This window comes from Macaca fascicularis, chromosome 2 (genome assembly GCF_037993035.2).
Source record: "Macaca fascicularis isolate 582-1 chromosome 2, T2T-MFA8v1.1".
Lineage (NCBI taxonomy): Eukaryota > Metazoa > Chordata > Mammalia > Primates > Cercopithecidae > Macaca > Macaca fascicularis.
The window spans coordinates 76,405,719-76,432,517 of NC_088376.1; the positions used below are offsets into that span (position 1 = coordinate 76,405,719).

Sequence of the window (26,799 nt, forward strand, 5' to 3'; positions counted from 1 at the left end):
AAATACTTATGTCATATAAATGTTACAATTTTCAAGTAATAAAGTTATATTTCTCATTGTTTAATTAAACCAAGATACGGGGCACTGATAATCATTTTTTAACATTTTTTTTTAAATTATTTTTTTATTTTCCTTGTTTCTTCATTTCTTGCTGCTTCATTGCCACAGAAGCTAAATCCATTAACAAAGACTGTCCTATTTCTTATTTATTTATTTCTTATTTCTTATTTATTTTATTTTCCCAATATTTTGACCAAGTAGGCTCAGAGATTTTTTCAGTCCAACTCTTTTCTTCCGTCTTTTGAGTGAATGTTAAAAACATGTATTCGTTACCTTTCTTAGGATTCATTGTTTTATTTTTCATGAATTATTCTTCTGAAATATTTATGAAACATATCTTAGTACATTCAATTTAATTTCTGGCCTTCTAATTTTCACTTTGGTAATTGTTTGTAGAGAGTTATCCACTTAGATACTTGAAGGACTTCAGAGTAGGTGGGAAACTATGTAAACTGAAAAAGGAAGTGTTTAACCATAATTTTTAAACTCCATTATTCTTAATCTTAGTAGAGGAAAATAGAACATTGATTTACTTCAGAAAAACTTGTATTTGTAAGAACAGGAGGATAAACAGTGGTATTACTTTTAATAAGTAATACATATCAAAAAGAAGATGTTGACTCTGTTGTTTCAGTGAATTAATAAATTTCTGCATACAAAAAAGGTTATCAATATGAATGGACTCAGTAATATTGTACTTTCTTTATTCTGGTAGATTGTTCTTCCTCTTTGGTTCTTGACAGTAATCACATGCGTCTACTTTGCATAATGCTACAAAATGTTATTCTTATAACCACATCTTAAAATCAACTCAGTACTTTTGAAAAATACTTTTACTTAACTTAGTTTTACTTTGAAATTTGATTTTATTTTTAACTTTACTAAAACTGGAGTACGTTTAAATAAGGAGACTGTCTAATTTTGGATGCATTAAGTTACTCTCTCACAACAATGAATTTGTTACCTCTTTTTAAGTAAGGTGGAAGCAATGTTTTATGCTTTATTTTGTTGTTCAATCTGCTCTCAAATTATGTATTTACTGGTGTTGTTGCACTTAAGTCAGTGTTTTTGTCAAAGTTTTCCAGAAAGGGGGAGGGGGGGCAGGGGGAGAGAGAGAGAGAGAGAGAGAGATTATGGGAATTGACTCAAGTGATTATGAAGATTGAGAAGTCCCATGATACAGTGCCTGAAATTTGGAAAATCAGGAATGCTGGGGGTGCAATTCAGTCTCAAATGCAAGTCTAAAAGCCTGATAACCAGAGGGTAACTGATGGTGTAAATTCTGGTCTGAGTCAAAGACGTGAAAGCATAAGGGTGCATAAGTAATGGTGTAAGTCCTTGCCTGAATCCAAAGACCCATAAACCAGGAACAATAATGTGCAAGGGCAGGTGAAGGTGGATAGCTCAATGCAAACAGTAAGCAAATTTGACCTTCTCCCTTTTTTTCTGTTTGGACCCTCAACAGATTTTATGATGTTCATCCATGTTGATGAAAGCAATCTTTACTCTGCCTACTGATTCAAATGCTAATCTCTTCCAGAAACACTCTTGAAGATATACTCAGAAGTAATGTTTTACCAGCTATCTGGGCATCCTTTAGCTCAGTCAAGTTGATGCATAAAATTAACCATCACAGTGAGTGTTTGTATTCTTTCTTTGTTTTCCTTTTATAACCATTACAACAACAACAAAAGAAACCGTTAACCCTTTCCCTGGTTAGTAAGAAAATGTGCAGCTCACTGCCAGTGCTCATTTAACTTTACATAAACACGCTCTTTGAGGCTGAAGCAAATCTGACTGGTGTTCAGTTTGAAAATAAAATATACAAACTGTTCTTGGAGTTACTTCCAAACAAAACTAACATCAGAATCGTCTAAATCATCACAATTGTCTATTTTGGAAAAATAGGATTCATCAAGTGAATCTCCAACCAACGACTGCTACAGAATGATATTAACATCATGCATAGGAATGCTACATTTTCTAGGATATGACATTTAGAGCGATTGAGAATTACTATATTTTGTAAATGTAAATCCCATTACCAAAACCAGAATGCTATAAATAGAATGATGTCTTTTGTTTCCAAAGTTGATATACTAGAATGCTGCACAAATAATAATAAAAGTGAGATATTGTGTGACAAAGTTATCTTGGGGTAAATGCTGCAGCTGCAAGCACCACTAGTGAGTATTCTTGGGGCAAATGGAAAAGGGGTTAAGAAAGTGTAATTGTTCCATTTCCATAAATGTACTGCATCAAAAAGGAGGAATTAGTGGAATTAGCATAAATACTAGAGGACCTACTTAGTATTTGAGAGCAATTGGTGTCAGTTTTCCCAATTTTCAGAATTTAATGATCAATAAGAATCAATAAATATTTTTCGAATGAATGAATAAGATTAGCTTTCTTCTGAATGAGCTTAATATCATGTGGGAAATGAAGTGTCTGACAGGCGGAGAGTAGGTTCACCTGAGATGTTGCTGTCTGCCTCCCTCAACTCACTGTTCTGTACGCTGGAATGTGATCTAATTGATCTTTCTCTTTCACTTTACAGCCATTTCACAAGTTGCAATAATTTTAATTAGTGGTTTGTTTATTTTGTCTCTGTTACCCCTATTGTAAAGTAATACCCAAGTGAGTTATGGGCCATGTCTATCTTGTTCAAAATTTTAGCTTGGTAAATGTAAAGATGAGGCTCTCAGTTAAAATGTGTTGACCGGATAAATAAGCTTCTGCATGGGTTCTTTTGCATCTCACCAAAAAAAGGAAAGTGATTACATAATTTTTTTTTCTATTCTGATAACATCTGTTTGGTCTGGTCTGTGCATCAAACTTGCCATGAACTCACATTGGCTATCAACTTCACAGGGTGTTTGCAATGACAATTACCCTCAAAAACCCTGAATATTTATATACTAGGTCAATTACTTCACTAAATATGTAACATTACTAACAGCTGTGAGTCTGGTACTGCTGAAAACTAGTTGCCTATAAACCATTTGGCACTCAGATTTTTTATTTGGGAAAATTTGCATACAAATCTGGATTTCTGCTACCTTCTCTCCTTAGGAACTTAAGGACTCCTAACAAGTTAGGAACTAAATTAGGGAACCCTAACTGTTTCATCCTCGTTGAAATTTATACTGAAAAGCAATATGATAAAGGGACCTAGTCTAGAACTCATTTGAAAGAAGGAAGAGTATCTCCTACAGATGTCCAAGGTAATATAGCTAAGAAAAAAGATCTCATGATTAACTGAGGTTTTTCTAAACATGGTAGATTGAAGTTGTCAGCTGTAAGAGCTGCTAGTTCTGTAGCATACCCAGAAGAAAATGCAGAAATTAGAATAATGTTTGCAGGAGAGTATAGGCAAACGGAAATTTTATATTGTCTAAATAATAGTGCTTTATAAACATATTGCGCATACCAGGTGGATCTTGAAAGATTTTTGGACACAGGAACCCACACACAAAAGCCGATAATGTTCTTACCCTGTTCTTGACTGAGCTGTCACCCTGAGACAGTCATTTGGGCCTGGCTTCTCTCCACCTGCAGTGCCACTGCCAGAGTTAAACTCATAATCTCTCACTGCAGCTTTTCTAACTGCTTACCCTTTGGTGTACCTAGTCTTCAGTTAGCTCCCCTTATTAGTCTTCTCTATTGCTTTTTAAAATGGTAATTGACACTCCCCATTAGCTTACCTTTGCCTTCAAGAGCAATCGGAATTCATTAGCCTGACAAATAGGCCTCTACCCAGTATGTTTGATTTTTACTTCTCTCCAGTTATTGTATTCTGTCTTACCCTTTGTCTTGTCTCCTATAAATGTCAATTATTAACATATTTTTCAGCAATTTGCAAACACAATACTTTTTTTCTTAGACTTTGCCTTTTGCCATGTTTATTATTTTTTTTTTTCTTTTCAGAGTTGCTTCCCCCTTCTTTACTATGAAAAGTCAACTTTTGAGCCTTTTCTTAAATGCCATATCTCCTGGGAGGCTTTTTCTAACTCACAGGCAGAGATAGATATTCTGAAGCCTTAAATTTGTACCTTGGTCACAGTAAGTATCACCCATATTGTAATTCATTTGCTTATATGCCAATCTTCCTCCAGTAGTCTGAGAAATTATTGATAAATTTTCACTGGCAACTACTTTATCTTTGTAAGCCTGGTTTATTTGTTGATTCTTATCAAGCTTTTGTTAAATGAATAATTATCTCGAGAAGCCAATCCTTCATAAAATCAGGTAGTAAAATTTCCTAGATATCTTAGAAGAACACTTTTGAAAACAATGGTCTAGAATATTCAAACCAAATTACATAATAAATTGTGAAAACAAAATCTTACAGCAAGCATAGGGCGACTACAACCAAGCAAATAGGAATGCAGAAATGGCTTGAAATAATTACCTACTGGTTTTCGAGTGTTATACCTTTTTTTTGGTAAAAACACTGACTGACTCAAGTATTTAGTGAATGTTCCAGTAGAGGGATATTAGCTCACCAATGCTTTTGTTTCCACAGAAATAACTGCTGCTAATATAGTCTTCCATAATTGGTATCTGGGGGCTTGGAGGAATAAAAAGGGAATAGTTAATAACTAGATGGAAGGAATAAGATCTAGTGTTTGGTAGCACAATAGAACCATAGAGTCAACAATAATTTATTGTGTATTTCAAAATAACAAAAAGAATATAGTTGAAATGTCTTTAACACAAAGCAGTAATAAATGCTTGGAATGTAGGATATCACAATTACCAAGATTTGATCATTACATATGGTATGCTTTTATCAAAATACCACATTATTTCATACATTTTTTACAACTATTATATACCATATTTAAAAAAAGTAAAATCTAAGTTCGTGGACTGAGCGTGGTGTCTCATGCCTGTAATCCCAGTACTTTGGGAGGCAGAGGTGGGTGGATTACTTGAGGTCAGTGGTTTCAGACAAGCCTGGTCAACATGGTGAGAACCCATCTCTACTAAAAATACAAAAATTAGCCAAGCATGTAGGCACGGGATTGTAGTCCCAGCTACTCAGGAGGATGAGGCAGGAGAATTGCTTGAAGCCAGGAGACAGAGGTTGCACTGAGCCGAGATCACACCACTGTACTCCAGCCTGAGCAATAGAGTGAAACTCTATCTCAGAAAAAAAAAAAAAAAAAAAAAATCTAAGTTCATTCATCCAAAGTGAATGTGGATTAATTGGTTTCCCAGGTAGATTGTAAAGATTAATAAAAACAGGGCCTGAAATCAGAAATATATATACTAATAATATTTTTGAATATGCAATTTTTAGAATAGGTAGAAGAAAGCCATTCCCTGCACAAGCTGATATCTGATCTGCTAGAGTAGATAGATAGATGTATGGATATCCCCTGCAGTTATTCATTTTTAAACATTAACTTATCTATTATTGTTTACTTGGATGGCATTATAGATGTAAGTTTGCGTATAATACTTCAGCACCATATTTAAATTAAAGCATCATCATCATCTTCTTTTGAAACTTGCCTCAATCTACGCACACTGGACATATGCTACCTATTTTTTCCCTTGAAGGTTATATTGTTGGCTTAAGCAATTCCCTGGGTGATTTCAAAACTAAACAACAAAGAAATCTAGAAAATCACCAGGTATCCATTCACATATCCATTGTAACCCAAGGTAATTGGAAATTGTTCCCTAGGAAATATCTGCAAAGCTCATAGTTCACCAATTTAAATTTGAGAACTAAACTCAATACTCCAGAGTATTGATTAAATTCTGCTTTCACATATGTATGTTTCAGAATAAATATATGCATTCTCACATGATTTTTTTATTCTAGGGAATTTTAATTTTGGTTGATAGATAAATATCATATAAGTATTAGTTCATTTCTTAACTGAGGACTAGAAAAATCTTAAGTTTCTCTAGGTGATTCTATTCAATTAATGAAATTCTAGAATGTATCCTTTAATATGGTATTGATGAAGTTGTACATATGTTTATTTGGATATATCAGAATCCATATTTCAAATTTATTGTACAACAATCATAGTTAATAGCACATATTTTTACAGTTGGGATTGTTTTAGAATCCCACAAGTTTTAAAAATTCACAATTAGGGATAGTTTTGGATATTTATTAGATGTAGCCTCCACAGACTTAGGAAAACTGTAATGAGGAATACATAAAGAAGACTTTATAAAAGTCTACACTAAATATAAGTACTACTATCTATATGGAATGTACGATAGAACATGGAGAGAAGCAACATAACATGAAGTATTATAGCACTCCAAAAAGAAAACAAAAAGTTACAAGAACCATTATATTTGTATTATGCAAACAGAAAATACAACATTGGAGTAGTTCTGCTAGAGACAAGTGTTGCTACCATGTATGCTTCAATTGTGTTCAGTTCTCTTGTAGTGCTCTCTCTCAGTACCTTATTATTTTACCTGCTACATCAATCTGTGTCGCAGTCAAAACACCGCAGTGTGATATGACAGAAAATACACAGGAAAAACGGTTCATTTATTTGTGTCTGATGCTTGCTTTCAGTTTACATCAGAACTTTGAGTTATGAAAAGAGTTGACAGATGGAAGCAAGGGTAGGGCAGCTGGCTTATATTACAGTCTTCTGTACCTTTGAATCACTTTGTAAAAATGAAATTGTTTCTGCACACTTAAAAAAAAACTTTAAAATTAATGCGATTTGAAGAATTTTGCTTTTACGTATGTATTTCCGTGTATTTTTGAACATAATTGGAAGGTTATGCTATTGACTCATGAAAGTTCCATTTACCAACCTCGTATTTCTATAGTGTTAAATATGTGGCAGACTGACTCACAGAATCTGACACTAGGGCATCCTAGGATTGCCTGTGGTGCTGTGTCTTTCAAGAATGCCTCAATATAATTTTAATGAAATGTGCTTAATTTCAGTGAATTTAACATAAGCACCGTTATTAAAGAAAGATGTTTTAAGAGGATTAAAACACAGTGATTTTGTATTTTTGTAATAAGAATTTTGTTTTGTAAAAGAGAATATTTATTTTATAGTATCTTTACTTTAACATAGCAATTTTAATAACCAAATTATACAGACAATTGTTTGCACTGCTATTAATATCTGTGGCTTTTTCTTATCCAGCAGTGTCAGCAAAGCAGAAAGTAAATCCATTGCTAAAGAAATGGAAGTTAAGATGGTCTTACCTGAAAACAGAAACAATATAGTATTGTAGTGGAGACTGGTGGTTCCTTCACTGTATGAGTTAGGAATACAATTCTGCTATGACATATCTCTGCTAATCATAGACTCAGGGTTGGTGAGAACTGGAAATGAATGTTAGTAGAAACTGTATTTAATTAACTCTAGAAAACGATAATAATTCCTTGAGTTCTCAATTTTTCTTCAAATGTTGACAACTCTATTAACAGAATATAGTATTGAAATGTTTTAAGTGTGCCCACGTTAGAGATCTGAAAAATTAATTTTGTACCCCAGATAAAGAAATAATTTGAATTCAAGTCTCTAGAACTTACCAGGTCTGCTTACATCCTGCTGTGCTAATGCAAGTTAAAGCAGATGCTTTCTATGGAGGTAAAAGACTAACAATATAAGCAAGATAATATTCTTCATTTTGAGATAAGAAATGAATAATGCTTCTCATTCCATGCTTTTTCCCTAATGTATATATCTTAAGATTTTGGAGGTACCATCAATACTGTATGTTCCTTCTGTTATGAGAGAGACACGCTTTCAAGTCCTTAGGTTCTGCCTCAGCTAAACTCTCATGTCTGTGCCTTCATAAGATCAGATGGAGAATATTATTTTCTAAGTAATTACTTCAGTGAGAAAGTTAAAGAAAATAGTCTTTCCTAAATATGGATGACAGATTATCAGTCTGCTTTTGTAGATAAGTAAGCCAAGTTTGTGACAGATTATGGAATTGTAAAGGTAAATGAGATATGGTAATTTATTGGAAATATTTTCTGATAATTTCATTATCAGAAAATTTTCCAATCTCATTTAAACCATTGGTCTCTGAGGTAGTTAGGTGACAGTAAATTTAGATAAAAGCTAATCAGACTGTCTTCAATTTCTTAATGAGGTAAAATACAAGCAGTAAGAGAAACACAAAAATAATTCATCTTTTGTGGGGGAGTTGAAATGAAAATTCTGTAAATTGATTGTTTCCAAGCTTACTAAAGATGAGTTACAGGTAAATAAAAAAAATAAAAATAAAAAAAATTGGAGCTGGAAGTTTTTAGGGAGAACAATAGTTCTATAAGGAGGAAAACTGATCAGCCATTGCAATACTGTTCTTTACCCCATTTATAGCCAATCCTTGTTATTTAATTATTTATTCTTTGTTTTAATATTTATTGCAGGCTAATTATGTGACTAACTTTTACTTAGGTACCCTCTGAGATACCTCCGTATTTCCATCAAAGATCTTAGAATATAGAAAAATAGGGATCACATGAATACAGAGTCATATTAAGACAAACGTGCAATTACAGGACATATGATATACATGTGCTACATATCTTAAATATTTTAAACATGTAAAATTCATTAAAATAAATATTTATACTATTAAAATGCCATATACATTTTAATTGTGAAGTTATATAGCAACTCATTTTCCTCTTCTGCAAAAAGAAATAACAGTTGTAGAATATAAATTTTTCTCCTCAGCACAGGGAACATTTTCAAGGATAGACTATATGTTATGCCACAGAACAAGTCTCAAAAATTAAAATTAAAGAAAATTATATCAAATATATTTTTGACCACAACAGAATAAAACTAGAAATTAATAGCAAGAGGTACTTTGGAAAGTACAAAACACATGGAAATTAAACAATATGGTCCTGAACAACAATAAGGTCAATGAAAAATTAAGAAGAAAATTCAAAAAACTTATAAATCAAATGAAAATGGAAATGCAGAAGCAGTACTAACAGGGAAGTTCATAGTGATAAACATGTATTATACATCAGAAAAGTAAAATTAATAAAAGCTTCAGATAACCTAATGATGCATCTTAAAGAACTCAGAAAGAAAGAGAACCTAAATCCAAAATTAGTTGAGAAGAAAAGAAATAATAAAGATCAGAGCAGAAATAAACAAAATGAAGACTAAAAATACAAAAAAGTCAATGAAATGAAAAGTCGTTTTTTTGGAAAGATAAACAAAATGATTGAGAAACTTTTACCAGACTAAGAAAAAAAAAAAAAAGATCCAAATAACTCAAATCTGTGGTGAGTAAAGGGACATTTCATTTGATAACACAGAAATTCAAGGGATCATTAGAGACTACTATGAGTAACTATATGTTAATAAACTGGAAAGCCTCAATAAAAGAAATAAGTTACTAAACACATACAACCTACCAAGATTAAACCACAGAGAAATTCAAAATTGAAACAGAACAAAAACAGGTAATGAGATTGAAGCAATAATAATAATTAAAAAGTCTCCCCTCTAAGAAAAACCCAGGACTTGATGGCTTCACCGCTGAATTCTGCCAAATATTTAAAGAAGAACTAACACTAATCCTACACAGACTATTCAAAAACATTGAGGAGGAGGCAATACTTACAAATGTATTCTGTGAGACTAATATTACCCTGATACTAAAACCAGAAAAGACACAACACAGTAGAAAACTAAAGATTAATATATCTGATGAATATTGATGCTAAAATTCTCAATGAAACACTAACAGTTTGAATTCAGCAACACATCAAATAGGTCCTTCATCATGACCAAGTAGTATTCATCCCAAGGATGCAAGGATGGTTCAACATACACAATCAGTAAATGTGATATGTTACATCAACAGAGTGAAAGACAAAAACAATGTGATCATTTCAATTTCTGCCAAAAAGCATACTAAAAATTCAACAACCCTTCATGATAAAAAAATTCTCAAAAAAACTGGATATAGAAAAAACACATCTCAGCACAATAAAAACTATGTATGACAAACCCACAGCTAGTGTCATAATAAACAGGGGAATAATCTGAAGATCCTGTAAGATATGGAAAAAGATGAGGATATCACACTTTCGCCACTTTTATTTATCAATAACATAGTTCTGGAAGTCATAGCCATCGTAATCAGACAAGAGAAAGAAATAAAAGAAACCCAAATTAAAAAGGAAGAAATAAAATTATCTTTGTAGACAATATAATCTTTTATTTGGAAAAAGCTAGATTCTACCAAAAAAACCATTAGAACTGATAAATTTGGTAAAATTGTATGCAGTAAACAAGATCAGCATACAAAAATCAGTACCATTTCTGTATGGCAACAGCAAACAATCTGAAAAAGAAACCCAGCAAGTAAGTTCATTTACAACAGCTAAAAATAAAATAAAAAACCTAAAAATTAACCAAAGAAGTTAAAGATCCCTATAATAAAAATGGAAACATTGATGCAAGAAATGGAAGAAGACACACAAAAAATGAAAAGATAGGCCTAGATGAATCAATATTGTTAAACTGTGCATGTTAAATAAAGCAATCTACAAATTCAAAGCAATACTGCTTAAAATCTCAATGTCAATTCTTCATATAAATATAAAAATAATTTTAAAATGTATACAGAACCCCAAAAGACCCAGAATATAGTCAAAGCCATCTTGGGCTATAAGAAGAAAGCTGGAGGAATCACATTACCTGACTTCAAACTATACTATTAAACTATAGTAACAAAAACAGCATGTACTGATGTAGAAAAAGGCACATAAACTAGTGGAACAGAGAAGAGAACCTAGAAACAAATCCTTACATTTACAGGGAATTCATTTTTGACAAAGGTGCCAAAAATGTACATCAGGGAAAGGACAGTTTTTTTGTTGTTTTTTTAAATAAATACTGCTGAAGAAACTGTATATCTGTATGTGGAGGAATGAAACTGGGCCCCTATCTTTCATTACATAAAAAAATCAAATAACAAAGAAGACACATATATGGCCAACAGGGACATGAAAAAATGTTCAATATCACTAATAAGAAGAGAAATGCAAATCAAAACTACAGTGAGATATTATCTTACCCCAGTTAAAATGCTTTTATTCAAAAGAAAGGTAAAAACAAACCCTGACAAAGATATGGAGAAAGGGGAACCCTCAGAAACTGCTGATTGTAATGTAAGTTAGTATAGGCTGGTACAAACGTAGTTGGAGCATAATAGCAATAAATTGCAGCTTTTGCCATTAAAAGTAATGGCAATAATTGCACACACACATATATATATATACATATATATATATACACACACACACTTAGATACCACAGAATACTACTCAGTTATAAAAATTTAAATTATGTCTTTTGCACTGACATTGGTGGAACTGGAGGCCATTATCCTAAATGAAATCATGCAGAAACAGAAAGTCAAATACAACATGTCCTCACTTATAAGTGAAAACTTAACAATGGGTACTTATAGACTTACAGAATGGAATAATAGACATTGGAAACTCCAAAACACAGGATAATGGAAGGGGAGATGAAGGATGAAAAATTAGCTATTGGGTATAATGAACACTATTGAGGTGATGGGTAAACTAAAAGCCGCTAATCAATATATCCATTTAACAATGTTACATTTGTATCCCTAAATCTATAAAAATTAAAACTAAAAAATAATTTACCACAATTTATTCATTCATTCATCTGTTGATGGACACTTAGATTGCTTCCAAATCTCATCTATCATAAACAGTATTGCGACAAACATAGGAGTGCAGACAACTTTTGGATATACATATTTCCTTTTTTTTGTTTGTTTGTTTTCGGCATCTACCCAGCAGTGGAATTGCTGCATCATATAGTAGCTCAATTTTTAATTTTTCAAAGAACCTCCAAACTGTTCTCTATAGTGATTTTACTAATTTACATTCCCATCAACAGTGTACAATAACTTAATTGTACATTTTTAAATAACTTAGAGTATAATTTGATTGTTCATAACTCAAAGGATAAAGGCTTGAGGAGATAGATACCCCATTCTCCATGATGTGCTTATTTCATATTGCAAGACTGTATCAAAACATCTCCTGTGCCCCATATATATAACTACTACGCACCTACCACAATTAAAAATAAAAAATAAATTTTAAAAATGGGAAAAAGATCTGAATAGACATTTCTGAAAAGAAGACATACAAATGGCCAAAGGGTATATGAAAAAATGTTCAACACTACTAATTATCAGATGAATGCAAATCAAACCTATAATGAGATACCATCTTACCCCTGCTAGGCTTTTAACCAAAAGATGGCAATATTGAATGCTGGTGAGGGTGTGCAGAAAGGGAAACCTTCATACACTATTGGTGAGAAGGTAAATTACTACAGCCACTATGGGGAACAGTAAGGAGATTCTTCAAAAACTAAAGATAAAACTACATATGATCCAGTAATCCCAGTGCTGGGTATAATTTCAAAAGAAAGGAAACGGTATATCCAAGAGATATCTGAGCTCCCATGTTTATTCCAGCACTATTCATAAAGCCAATATATGGAAGCAACCTGTGTCCATCAACAGATGAATGAACAAAGAAAATATGGTACATAAATATAATGGAATATCATTCAGCCATAAAATGACTCAGAACCTGTCATTTGCAACAACATGGATGAAACTGGAGGTCATTATGTTAAGTATAATAAGCCAGCCACAGAAAGACAAATACTGGATGTTCTCACTTATATGTGAGAGCTAAAAAAAGAAAAAAAAAAATTGAGCTCATAGAGCTATAGAATGCAGTGATGGTTACCACATACCAGGAAGAGTAGTGGGGAGAGAAGGATAAAGTGGGGATGGTTAACGGGCTTAAAAATACAGTAAGATAGAATGATTAAGATTTCATATTCAGTAGCACAATAGGGTGACTATAGTTAACAATATTTTTTTGTACATCTTAAAATAACTAAAAGAGTGGGATTGGAATGTTCCTAACACAAAGAAATGACAAATGATTCAGATGACAGATACCCCAATTACCCTGATTTGATCATAATACATTGTATCTCTGTATCAAAACATCACATGTACCCCATAAGTATATACAACTATTATGTACCACAATAGTTAAAAATAAAAATTTTAAAAGAATGATAAAAATAAAACCTAAGCAATAGAATTATCTTGATACTAGGTGAAATTATCAAAGCATTTATAAGGGTACTTGCTTAGTAAACATTGTTATTGAAGGTTGCAAATAGATTACTATTTATGAATAAACATTGATACAAAATGTAGTTTCTCATGTCTGTCTTCAACAGATTTTTATTAAAATTATATGTGAATTTTTGCCTATTAACCTCACATTTTTAATTTCCTTCCAGTATTTAAACCATTCTTTTAACCACATCTTGACTATATACAACAAAAATATGCTTATTTTTCTTACTGACATGATAGAGGGTGAAGAATATAGGGAATAGAAAAAATAACCTCAAGAAATAATTAAAAAATGATCCCTCTCCTGAGACAGGCAGCATTTTGCAGTAAAAATCTATTGACTGAATATGAGAAAATAAGTTTTTACTAACTAGAAGAGTAATCTTGGGTAATTCACTCCATTATAAGCTTCACTTTCTTCTGTAAAATAATAGGAAATGGTCCACATGATTTCTAAGTGTATGATTCTAAGAATCCTACCATGTAATTTGAATAGATAAATATATTACAAAAATACTTAAAGGAAATTTGCCAATAAACCTAAAGCAAGTATGTAATAATATAACAAATCATGATTTATGTATATATTATAATATAATTTCAATGGTATATATGTAAGCCAGAAGATATCTTTGTTGAAATAAGATGATGTATTTATATTATAGAAATAAATGATCTTTGGCTTTATCATTCATAAAGCTGCACACTGCACAAGAAAATGATAAAAGAAACAAGAATAGTCTTCTTTCCAAAAATGAACATAGATGAATTTATTCTGCAGATACATTGTAATTATGCAACATTTCTGTTATCTCATCTACTCTGCGTTCAAAGCCATGTTCTGGTTCTCATTAGAAAACACAGTATTTTGGGATTTATCCCAGCTAATGATCAATGCAAGACCCTGTGGCAAAAAAAAAAATTCAGCACAGATGTTTAGATAGATGGGGACCTCATGATATCTACAGAATGCCACTTCCTCTGGTTTGACTCCTAATGAAAGTTTGGGCAGTTTAATTCACAGAGGCTGAAAGCAGGTACAGGCAGTGGCCTCAAGAGATGTCAGGAACAATAAATGCTAAAGATCTGGAAATGTAGTATTTGTTGATGGTCTGAGATAGTGTTCCAGCACAGTGAGTCCCAGAAACTGACAGGCAGATATCAAAGCGAAAAAGATAACTTCTAGATTTTTATGTAACTGAGGGAAAAACAGCCTTTCCACAAGAAGTACAGATGTATATAAGCAGAGCATTTCTTTTTTGAGAAAGTCGTTTTCAAAGGCTACAGAGAGTTTATGATTTTGTGCTATTAATACACTTTTATAATAGATTTTATATGCCAGAAAAGATGACCCTAGCTGACTGTTACTCTGAGATCAAGAGTTTATACATTTTTTTAACAGTCTCAGTTTAACCTCATTGGATTATCTCATTTTTCTCACAAATAAATCTTTTTTTTGATGCTTTCTTTTAAGAGCCTTGAAAACAGAGACCAATGCTCTATTATTTTATCTGTTTGTAGCCTCAGAAATGCCTAGTAGATTAATTAATAGATGATAAGGCAACAATAATAAAGCTGTATATTTTAAAATACTCTCATTTAATTTTTTCTTACAACAATATCATAATGAAAACAAAAAGGTATTATCCTTGTTTTACATGGAAAAATACCGAGATCCAGGGATTTTAAATGACTTGTTTGAGGTCAATAGCTATTAAATGATAGAGCAGGTATTTAAATATTATTATTCTCATTTTAAACTTAAAACACTGTCTGTCTTATTACCTTGATTTTTCAAAGCACATGCTATTTTCCCCTTGAACTAAAACAGAGAAAGCCACCATTCACTTAGCACCTCCTTTGTTAGGCACTAATTTAGGTATTTTCATTTTTAATAATTTATTCTTATTTTTATAATTTATTGTAAGAAGCAGGTTTTGGGTTTTTATCCCTATTCCATTATGTGTGTTAAATTATATTCAGGTATCTAAATACTTTTCTCTCAGTGAGATTACTAACAAGGAGATGGGCCAGAATGCAAGCCCAGGGATAAATAAAAATGTAGGACATAACTATGAGATTGGAAGTAAGACTATATTGAAAATTAAAGTATATCATTTTACTAAAGACTTTAGGCAGAAAAAAAGTTTGTCTCTGGAGAGCAGTCCTAAAGAGATTTCTGGCTTAATTTATGCTTGTTTCCTTTGGCTATATATATATATATGTGTGTGTGTGTGTGTGTGTGTGTGTGTGTGTATATATATATATATGAAGAGTGGAGAAAGAGAAAACATATTAAGGAGAATTTAGTGTGAGGAAGACGACGGCATGTGAAGAAATGTTCTATCGTGCAATAGTCATAGAAAACAAACAGAAAAAATCAGATTGTATTGAGTGAGATAAAAAATTAACTAGCTTCTGGTGGACAGGAGATAAGTTTTTTATTTTTCCTAGATAAGTGTCTTCATTTGTAAATTTTCATGGCAATATGACATTTTTTTCTTGTACTAAGTGGAAAGATGGATGTGGTTTTGGGTATTTTGGCCCTTCACTTATTTAGTCCATAGAGTTTAAATAAAGCAAAGACTATTTGAATATCTTTTCTGCTATACATAAAATAATCTTGTAGTAGTTGTGATATCCCTAATGATAGTGAACTTGGTTTACATAACTAATTTCTCTTGAATGGTGGCTACCACATAGCTACCACAGTCTACATTGTCCGGAGATGTCACTCTGTTCTGGCAAACTTCCAAAATACATGGACATTGTTTTGGACCGGAATGTAAGTCAAAATTGCTTAGATATTCTTGAATTTACTCATGTGTTTGGTTCCACATGCTCACCAGAGAGCAATTCTAGATATAAGTTAAGTACCAAAGCATAAGGCCTGAACAACCTACAAAACTCAGAGTTACAGAAGTCTCATTTATAGCTCTAAAGATATGCAAAAATACTGAAAATTATTATAGTATGTTTTCATTAACTTTTCTTTTGATAAAAGTTCCTTCCTTACTGTACTCTCTGCTATGCCTTCTTGCCACTTCTCTTGAATTCCAAAGACCCACCTTTGCCTAAATGTCTTTTGTTCTCTTTGTTCAGACCTATTACAATATTAGAATAAATGGCAGCTTAATTATGAAAATCTTAGGAAAATCTTAATTTTTTCTGCCCTATCCAAAACATTGGTGTCTTTCTCTTCTATTGAAAACTAATAATTAATAAAATTATTGATAAAGTTATCATGCTGAGATCTTTATAATTATTTATAAATGAACATATAACTTGTAAGGCAGTACCTGTGATATCTGAAATACTAAATGTAACACAGTGTATGTAAGACTTTGTTGCATAAATCCCAACAGTGAAATTTTATATATTAGAACATATTGTGCTTTGATAGTGGGTGTGTTCATGGATTAGCATTGATAATATTAGTTTAATGCTATTAATAATTAGAATTTTGCCATATATTGCACTTTAAAAATTGTTGTGAGTGCATAGTAGATATATACATTTATGGGTTGCATGAGCTATTTTGATATGAATATGGAATGTGTAATAATCACATCAGAATAAATGGGATATCCATTATCTCAAGCATTTATCCTTAGTGTTACAAACAATCCAATTACTCTCTTAGTTATTTTTAAATGTACAATTAAATTATTTTTGACTGTAGTCACTCTGTTGTGCTGGCAAATACTTAGTCTTGTTCATTCTTTCTAAATACCTTTTGTAACTATTAACTATCCTCAATTTCCCCAAAACCCCCACTACACTTTGCAGCCTCTGGTAACCATCCTTCTACTCTCTATCTCCATGAGTTCAATTATTTTAATTTTTAGCATCCACAAATAAGTGAGAACATGCCAAGTCTGTCTTTCTGTGCTTGGCTTATTTCACTTAATATAATGACCTTCAGTTCCGTCTATGTTGTTGCAAATGACAGGATCTCATTCCTTTTATGGCTTAATAATATACCATTGTGTATATGTACCACATTTCTTTATCCATTTATCTGTTGATGGACACTTAGGTTGCTTCCAAATCTTAACCGCTGTGAATAGTGCAGCAACAAACAAGTAAGTGCAGATATCTCTTTGATATACTGATTTCCTTTTTTTTGCATATATACCTAGAAGTGGGATTGCTGCATTGTTTGGTAGCTCTATTTTCAGTTTTTTGAGGAACCTCCAAACTGTTCTTCATAATGGCTAACTAATTTACATTCCTACCAACAATGTACATGGGTTCCCTTTTTTCCACATCCTCTCCAGCATTTGTTATTGCCTCACCTTTGGATAAAAGCCATTTTAACTGGGGTGAGATGATATATCATTGTAGTTTTGATTTGCATTTCTATGATGTTTAGTAATATAAAGCATATTTTCATATACCTATTGGCCATTTGTATGTCTTCTTTTGAGAAATATCTAGTCAGGTCTTTTGCCCATTTTTAAATTAGATTATTGATTTTTTTTTCCTATAGTGTTGTTCGAGCTACTTATGTATTCTGTTAATTAATCTCTTGTCTGATGGGTGGTTTGGAAATATTTTCTCCCATTCTGTGGGTGCCTCTTCACTTTGTTGATTGTTTCTTTTGCGGTGCAGAAGTTTATAACTTGATGTGATCCCATTTTTCCATGTTTTCTTTGATTGCCTGTGCTTGTAGGGTGTTCCTCAAAACATCTTTACCAAGTCCAATGTGCTGAAAAATTTCCTCAAGGTTTTCTTTTAGTAGTTTCATATTTTGAGATCTTAGATTGCAGTATTTATTCCATTTCTATTTGGCTTTTGTATATGATGCGAGATAAGGGTCGAGTTTCATTATTTTGCATATAGATATCAAGTTTTCCCAGCACCATTTATTGAAGAGACAGTCATTTCCCCAATGTTTGTTCTTGGGACTTCGATAAAAAATGAGTATCCTGTAGATGTATAGATATATCTCTGTGTTCTCTATTCTGTTCTACTAACCATGCATCAGTTTCTATGCCAGCACCACGCTGTTTTGGTTACTATCATTCAGTACTATAATTGGAAGTCAGGTGATGTGATTTCTCCAGTTTTGTTCTTTTTGCTTTTAATAGCTTTGACTTTTCTGGGTATTTATGGTTCCATATACATTTTATGATAGTTTTCTTTTTTCCCTATTTCTGTTAAAAATGGCATCAGTATTTTTATAGGGATTGCATTAAATCAGTAGATTGCTTTGGGTAGTAGAAACAGTTTACCAATATTGATTCTTTGAAACCATGAACATAAAATATCTTTCAATTTTTTGTGTCTTTAATTTTTTACATCATTTTTTATAGTTTTCATGGTAGAGATCTTTCACCTCTTTGTTTAATTCCTAGGCATTTTATTTTATTTGCAGCCATTGTAAGTGAAATTATGTTCTTAATTTCTTTTTCAGATTGCTTGCTGTTGGCATAAAGATATGCTATGGATTTTAATTTTTTAATCAGTTCTAATAGTTTTTTGATGGAGTCTTTAGGCTTTTCCAAATATAAGATCATATCATCTGCAAACAAAGATAATATGACTCCTTTCTTTCCAATTTTGACCTTTATATCTGTTTTGCGTCTGATTGCTCTAGCTAGCACTTCCAGTACTATTCTGAATAAAAGTGGTGAAAGCAGGTATCCTCATAGCGTTCACCATCTTAGAGAAAAGGCTTTAAGTTTTTCTCCATTCAGTATGATAATAGCCATGAGTCTGTCTTGTATGGCTTTTATTATGTTGAGATATGTTCCTTCTATATTCATGTTTTGAGGGTTTTTATCATGAAAGGATGTTGAATTTTATCAAATGCATTTTCAGCATCAATTGAAATTTTCATATGATTTTTGTTCTTCATTCTGTTGATATGGTGTATCACATTAATTGATTTGCATATGTTCAACCATCCTTGAATGCCTCAAATAAATCCCGCTTGGTCATGATGAATGATCATTTAATGTATTGTTGAACTTGATCTTCTTGAATTTTGTAGAGAGTTTTGCATCAATACTCATCAGTTATATTGGCCTATAGCTCTCTGTTTTAGATGTGTGTGGTGTGCATGTGTGTCTGGTTTCAGTATCACAGTAATACCAGCCATCACAGAATAAAGTATTATCTCCTCCTGTTTTTCAGAATAATTTGAGTATGATTGTATTAGTTGTTCTTTAAATGTTTCAGGGTCCAATCTTCATAGATTGGATACATCTAGGAATATATCCATTTATTCTCGATTTTCCAATTTATTGGCATACAGTTGCTCATAGTATCCACTAATGATCACATGAATTTCTGTGGTATTGTTGTAATGTCTCCTTTTTGCATCTCTGATTTTATTTATTTGGACCTTCTTTCCTTTGTTTGTAGTTTGCCTTAAGGTTTGTAGATTTTGTTTATCTTTTAGAAAAACCAAAATTTTGTTTTGTATTGTTTTCTTCATTTCAGATTTATTTGTTTATTTCTGCTCTGATCTTTATTATTACATTTTTTTCTACTACTTTTGTGTTGGGTTTGCTTTTGTTTTTCTTGTTCTTTAAGATGTATCATCAGATGGTTTATTTGAAGTTTTTCTTCTTTCTTGATATGAGCACTTATAGCTATAAACTTCCCTGTTAGTACTGCTTTCACTGTATCCCATAGGTTTTGGTATGTTTTTTGTTTTTGTTTTTTTTCCATTATGATTGGTTTTAAGAAATTTTTCCATTTTCCTCTTAGTTTCTTCATTGACCCACTGGTCATTTAGGAGCATATTAATTTCCATGTGATTGTATAGTTCCCAAAATTCCTCTTTTAATTGATTTCTAGTTTTACTCCATTGTGGTCAGAGAAGATGCTCTATATTATTTCAATTTTTTGAATGTTTTAAGACTAGTTTTGTGACCTAACATGTGGTCATATGGTCTATCCTCGAGAATGATCCATGTGCTGGGGAAAAGAATTTTTATTCTGTAGCTATTGAGTTAAATGTTTTGTAAATAAATTTTAGGTCCATTTGGTCTATAGTGCAGATTAAGTACAGTGTTTGTTGAGATTTGTCCAATGCTGAAAGTGGAGTGTTGAAGTCGCCAGTTATTTTTGTACTGAGGTATCTCTTTAGCTGTAATAATATATGATTTATATATCTGAGTGCTCCAATGTTGGAAGCATATATATTTACAATTGTTTATTTATTTATTTATTTATGTATTTATTTATTGAGACAGTGTCTTACTCTGACACCCAGGCTGGAGTGCTGTGGCACAATCACCACTCACTACAACCTGTACCACCTGGGCTCAAGCGATCCTTCTGCCCCAAATATCTGAGACCAGAGGCATGTATCACCACACCCAGCTAATTGTTGTATATTTTATAGAGATGTGGTTTTACCATGTTTCCTAGGCTGGTCTTAAACTCCTGAGCTCAAGCGATTTGCCCAACTCGACCTCCCAAAGTGCTAGAATTGAAAGCATGAGCCATCACACCTGATCCCATATTTACAACTGTTATATCCTCTTGCTGAATTGACAACTTTATCATTATATAGTGATGTACTTTGCCTCTTCTTATAGTTTTTGTCTTGAAATCTATTCTGTCTAATGTAAGTATAGCTATTCCTGCTCTTTTTTGGTTTCCCTTGGCATAGAATAACTTTTTCCAACTCTTTATTTTCAGTTTCTGTGAGTCCTTTCAGTTGAAATGTATTTCTTATAAGGAACAGATCATTGGGTCTTATTTATTTGTCCATTCAGTCACTATATCTTTTGATTAAAAGTTTAGTCCACTTACATTCAATGTTATTATTGATAAATAAGGACTTACTCCTGCTTTCTTGTTGTTTTCTAGTTGTTTTGTAGTCCTCTCCTCTTTCCATTGTGTCTTCCTTTTAGTAATGGTGAGTTCCTCTGGTGGTATAATTTAATTTCTTGCTTTTTATTAATTTTTGTGTGTATTGGTTGCATGTTTTTTGACTCGAGTTTACCATGAGACTTGCAAATGCTATCTTATAACTCATTATTTCAAGGTGATAACATTGTTTCATAAATAAACCAACAAAAAGAAAATTAATAAAAACTCTACACCTTAACTCTGTTCCCCTGCTTTTTAACTTTTTGTTGTTTCTATTTATATCTTATTGTACTATGTCTTCAAATGTTGTAGCTATTAGTTTTGAATGGTTCATTCTTTGATCTTTTTATTCAGAGTAGTTTACACATACAGCTACCATATTACAATATACTGTGTTTCTCTGTGTACTTACTATTACCAGTGAGTTTTGAACCTTCACATGATTTATTCCTCACTAACATTTATTTTCCTTATTAAAGTACTATCTTTAGCATTTCTTGTAGGACAGCTCTGATGTTGATAAAATTCCTCAGGTTTTGTTTGTCTGCAAATGTCTTTATTGTAGGAACAATCATGTTTGATGGATATTTTCACTGAATATAGTATTCTAGGGTGATATGTGTGCCCCCACCCAAATCTTATGTTGAATTGTAATCCCCAGTGTTGGAGGAGGGGCCTGGTAGGAGGTGATTGGATCATGGGGTGGACTTCTCTCTTGCTGTTCTTGTAATAATGAGTGACTTCTCACAAGATTTGGTTGTTTAAAAGTGTGTAGCATCTCCCCGCTCACCCTCTTCGTCATTCTCTGGCCATGTAAGATGTGCTTGCTTCCCCTTCACCTTCTGCCATAATTGTAAATTTCCCGAGGCCTCCCCAGCCATGCTTCTTGTACAGCCTGCAGAACTGTGAGTCAATTAAACCTCTTTATATTATAAATTACTCGGTCTCAGGTCGTTCTTTACAGCAATACAAGAACGGACTAATACATAGGATAAAAGATTTTTTCCTTCAGCACTTTAAATATGTCATACTACTCGCTCCTAGCCTGTAAGGTTTCTGCTGAAAAGTCGATATCTGTTATATTGAAGCTCCATTGCATGTTGTTTCTTTTCTCATGCTGCTTTTAGAATCCTTTCTTTATCCTTGACCTTTGGGAGTTCGATTACTAAATGCCTTGATGTAATTTTCTTTGGGTTAAATCTGCTTTGTGTTCTATGACCTTCTTGTACTTGGATATTGATATTTTCTTTAGGTTTGGGAAGTTCTCTGTTATTTTCCCTTGAAGTAATCTTTCTACTCCTATCTCTTTTTTTACCTCTTCTTTAAGGCCAATAACTCATTTGAAAAGACTTGAGTGTTGAGATCTAAGCTGCATCTGCATTATGGGGGCACCCCAAGCCCAGTAACACTATGGTTCTTGTGTACTCCTAGAGGTACCAACTTGATGGTCTTGCATAAGGTCCAGAAGAATTCCATAGATTACTAGGCAGAGATTCTTAGTTCCACTCTTTTTTCCCCCAAACGAATAGAGTCTCTTCCTCTGTTCTGACCCATCTGAAGCTGGCGGGGGTGGGGGGGGTGACACAAACATTCCTGTGACCACCACAACTGGTATCATGTCAGCTAAGGCCTTATGCACTGGGTCTCACCCAAGGCTCACTATAACCACTACCTGACTACCACCTGTGTTTGTTCAAATCCCTGAGACTCTACAATCATCAGGTGGTGAAGCCAGCCAGGATTGTTTTTTTTTTCTCTCTCTCGGGTGGTGAGTTCACCCAGGTTCTGGATGGGTCCGGAGGTGCTACCTGGGGGTCAGGAACTGAAGTCAAACATCTTAGATGTCTCCCTGGTGTTCTACTATGGCTGAGTTGGCACTCAAACCACAAGCTGAGGTTCTTCTCACTTTTTCTTCCCCTTTCAACAGGAACAGGAGCTTCACTCCATGGCCATCATGAGCATAGGGACATGGGAGGTACTCCAAGGCTTCCACCAATGTTCCTTAGAGCCCAAAGACTCTTTAGTCAGCTTGCAGTGAATGCTGCCTGACCTGGGACTCACACTTCAGAGTAGTGGACTCCCTTCTTTCCCAGGGCAGGTCTAGAAATGCCACCCAAGAGGCAAGGCCTAGAATTAGGGACCTCAGGAGCTCGCTTGGTTCTCTACTCCCTTGTGGCTGAGCTGGTACTTAACATGGAAGACAAAGTCCCCTTTACTTCTCCTTCAACTTTTGTCAAGCAGAGTCTCTTCCTTTAACCACCACATATGGGAATGTGCTGAGTCCCACCTGAAATCAGCAAATCTCAGAGGCTCACCCAAGACCTTTGGTGTTGCTACCTGGGTATTACTGCTCACTATTCAGGGCCCAAAGGTCCTTTAGTCAGTTGATGATGTGTCCTGCTTGGAATTGGCCCTTTCCTTTAAGGTAGCTTGTTCCCTGGTGTCTGGTTCCCATCAAGGTTGTCTAGAAATGTCTTCCAGGAGCCAAGGTCTGGAAAGGGGCCTCATTACTCTGGTGCCCTATGCTGTTGTGGCTTAGCTGGTATCCAAAATGCAAGAGAAACTCTTGTTAACTCTTCCCTCTCCTCTCCTCAAGTGGAAGGAAGGAATCTTTTTTGGAGCCACAAGCTATTCAACCTGGGGTTGGGGAAGAGGTGGCATGAACCTTCCCTTAGTTGCCCCAGCTAGTGTCTCAGTAGACTGCATGCACCCCAAGTGCACTGGGTCTGAGCCCAGTTCAGCACTAGGACTCATCTGGAAGTTGCAGTTCTTGTGGCTTAGATTGTCTCTCAAATTTATTTAGAGCTGCCAGAGCACTTCAGCCCTCAGTGGCAATGCTTGCTGGAACTTCCAATTGCTTAGATGGGCGATGCTCCTCTTACTAGGGATGGTTTAAGTACCCACTCCATTGGGTGCCATCAGCTGAGTTCAGCCTCATTTTGCTTTCTGCCAGGCAGCACTGAGTTCAATGCAATGTCTCACAATTGCTGCGCCCTCCCTCTGCCAAGTTCACAGATTCTCTCTGCACACCATGTGGTCACTGCTAGGATATTAGCAGGAGGTTGGCAGATGGAAGGCCATTGACAATTCGGGACTGCCTTTTCTACACAATTTCAGTGCCTCTTTCAGCGATATGAAGTTAAAATCAGGTACTGTGTGCGCTCATCTAATTTTTGGTTCTTATAAATGTGCTTTGGATATGTGGAGATAGTGGTAAAATTTGTGTCCTTTCCAGGAGGGTGATCTGTGGAGCCTTCTATTTGGCCATCTTGCTTGACCTCTTTCCCATTTATTATATTTTGATAGGCAGTGCTTTCATATATTAATACCAATAATATAATATAAATGTTTACATATTACTTATATAAATGTTCATATATTAATCTTGATATATGAAAGCACCCTATATCAAACCAGAGTGCATGTTAAAATATTATTATATGTAATATATAATATAACGTATTCTAAGCATTCCTCAAACACATTGTATTAGGCAATCACGTACTCTACTTTCCCTATAAACCAACTCTTCTCCAAACTGAAAGGTGTCTATTAGAGAGCCCAGCTATTGTTGGCCTACCAAGCATGCAGCCAGTTGGCTATCGCTTTCAGTGCCAGAATGTCACAGATCTTCTGAAAGTTGTTTGGTCAATTGTAGACTACAATTATACAAAACTAATTTCCTCTCCCTATAGAAATATGTCATGAGAATAAATGAGATAATTTAGGAGAAACACTTTGAGATGTTACAAAGAAAACATATTCTATTTATTCAGGTTATTGTCGTTTTTAGTATGATTTTTAAAATGCTATGTTGAAGTTGGCCTGAAGGTAAGATCCAGCACTTTGCTATTATTGTATTCCAACATAAAGCTTCTGCAAAATAGGTTGCAATTTGCTTCCAGACTACCAAGATATGGTGGGATCTCTAATTTCATTGAATTTGAGGTTGTGGAATTGCTTCCCTTTTTAAATCTGTGTGTAATGTACACAGTTTACTTCATAAATAAAGGGCATTTTTCAAGTTGATGTATTGCAGTTTTCAGTAGAAATGTAAGCTAAGTTGATGAATTCATTAGGAGGCGTACAATAAGGTGATGCTCATTTATTTCCAAGGGATGAATACTTCATGAATCCTAGTTTGTTTTTATTTTTATTGTTTTATTTCTGTACAAAAGAACAAAAATTCTAAATTGCCAAAGGGAGGAAATACAGGTAAATAGAAGCCTGTGAATGGAGAAAAAGAAAAACTTGCTACAGCAAAGACTGTATTAATTTAAATGCTATCTTCCCATTTTGTGTATGTGCTGAAGGCAGAATCTTTTCTGCTCTGAGGCATTCCTACATTTCTGTTTTCTGATAGTAAGTCTCCTCCCTCAGTTACATAAACTCTACAAAGAGATACTACTCAGGGCTGCTAAATCTCAGAGCATAAATGTGGGATCTAAATAGCAGGTGGTCTGAAGCATTACTTTAGCCTGATGACAGATCAATTTTTCCCCCTTTAATTATCTCCTTCATTCTTGTGGGATCCTTTGTATCTAACAGCTAACAGCCTGCCTTCTAGAACAGGGATATCCTTATTTATCCCTGAACCATGTCTTCCCAGAAGCAGAATTTCCTCTTCAAGGAAAAGTTAGGGATCCAGTTTCACATCTGACATTTCTGGATTGACAAAAATATAAAGTTTTCCTCTATTTCTATATTTTTTCTGTGAAGAAATAGGCTGAGTTGCACAAAGGGTTATAAGGTGTTTTATAATTGAGATATTAATATGTTATACAAAGAATTGTAACCCACCAAAATAATGTCACAGACAAAATTTAGACAATAGAATGAAAACATAAATGTTCTGATATAATCCATATACACTCATAAATCTCTTTAATTAAAATGTATATATTGGCCGGGCATGGTGGCTCACACCTGTAATCCCAGCACTTTGGGAGACCAAGGCAGGTGGATCATGAGGTCAGGAGATCGAGACCATCCTGGCCAACGTGGTAAACCCCATCTCTACCAAAATACAAAAAATTAGCTGGGTGTGGTGGTGCGCACCTGTAGTCCTAGCTACTCAGGAAGCTGAGACAGGGGAATCACTTCAACTGGAGAGGTGGAGGTTGCAGTGAGCTGAGTTTGCACCATTGCACTCCAGCCTGGTGACAGAGTAAGACTCCATATCAAAAAAGAAAAAAAAGGAGATATTAAATGATACTCTTCAAATGTTAGAAAATGATATACATTATATTCATGAATATAATGAGAATACTATTTTCATGTCTATATTCTATTAGCACTATCAATATAATGCATTCATATTATTAGAGTTAGTAATAATTTAAATCTACATTAACAGAAAATGTAAGAAGGATGATAAAAATCTGTTTTAAGAAATTAAAACAGATATTTGTAGTATACATTTTCAAGCAGTTGGCACAAAATAGAGGAAGAATATACATATATATAAAACACATACCATATACATATATTTTTGTATATAATTAAAGAGATGAATAAGTGTAAATTGTGTGGGTAGTTTATTATAATAAGCAAAGGAATTTGTTTCCCTTTATATTTGAAATAGTTTTGGCATGAAGTTACTAACCTAAGAAACCATAAATTCTCCAGACCATTAAAATCTCTTGTAGTTCAAGGCTTCCAAATTTTGGGACTTAGTTGATTATTTCTTCTAAATCATCAATT

At 33.6% G+C, this 26,799-nt stretch overlaps 1 long non-coding RNA gene across 17 annotated transcripts in view; it reads left to right on the forward strand.

The window, feature by feature from the left end:
- The window catches only part of LOC123571866 (uncharacterized), a 320,426-nt gene that overhangs the window by 88,974 nt on the left and 204,653 nt on the right, over positions 1-26,799 (forward strand). For 13 of the 17 annotated variants that reach the window (XR_012431812.1, XR_010585016.2, XR_012431805.1 and 10 more), the window contains exons 2-3: positions 1,601-1,695; positions 3,988-4,122. The exons of 1 other annotated variant lie outside the window; for it this stretch is intronic. This is a non-coding gene — a long non-coding RNA (uncharacterized lncRNA). The remainder of the gene's footprint in view (positions 1-1,600; positions 1,696-3,987; positions 4,123-26,799) is intronic. 3 more of the 17 variants (XR_012431811.1, XR_012431810.1, XR_012431814.1) reach the window with 1 other exon arrangement.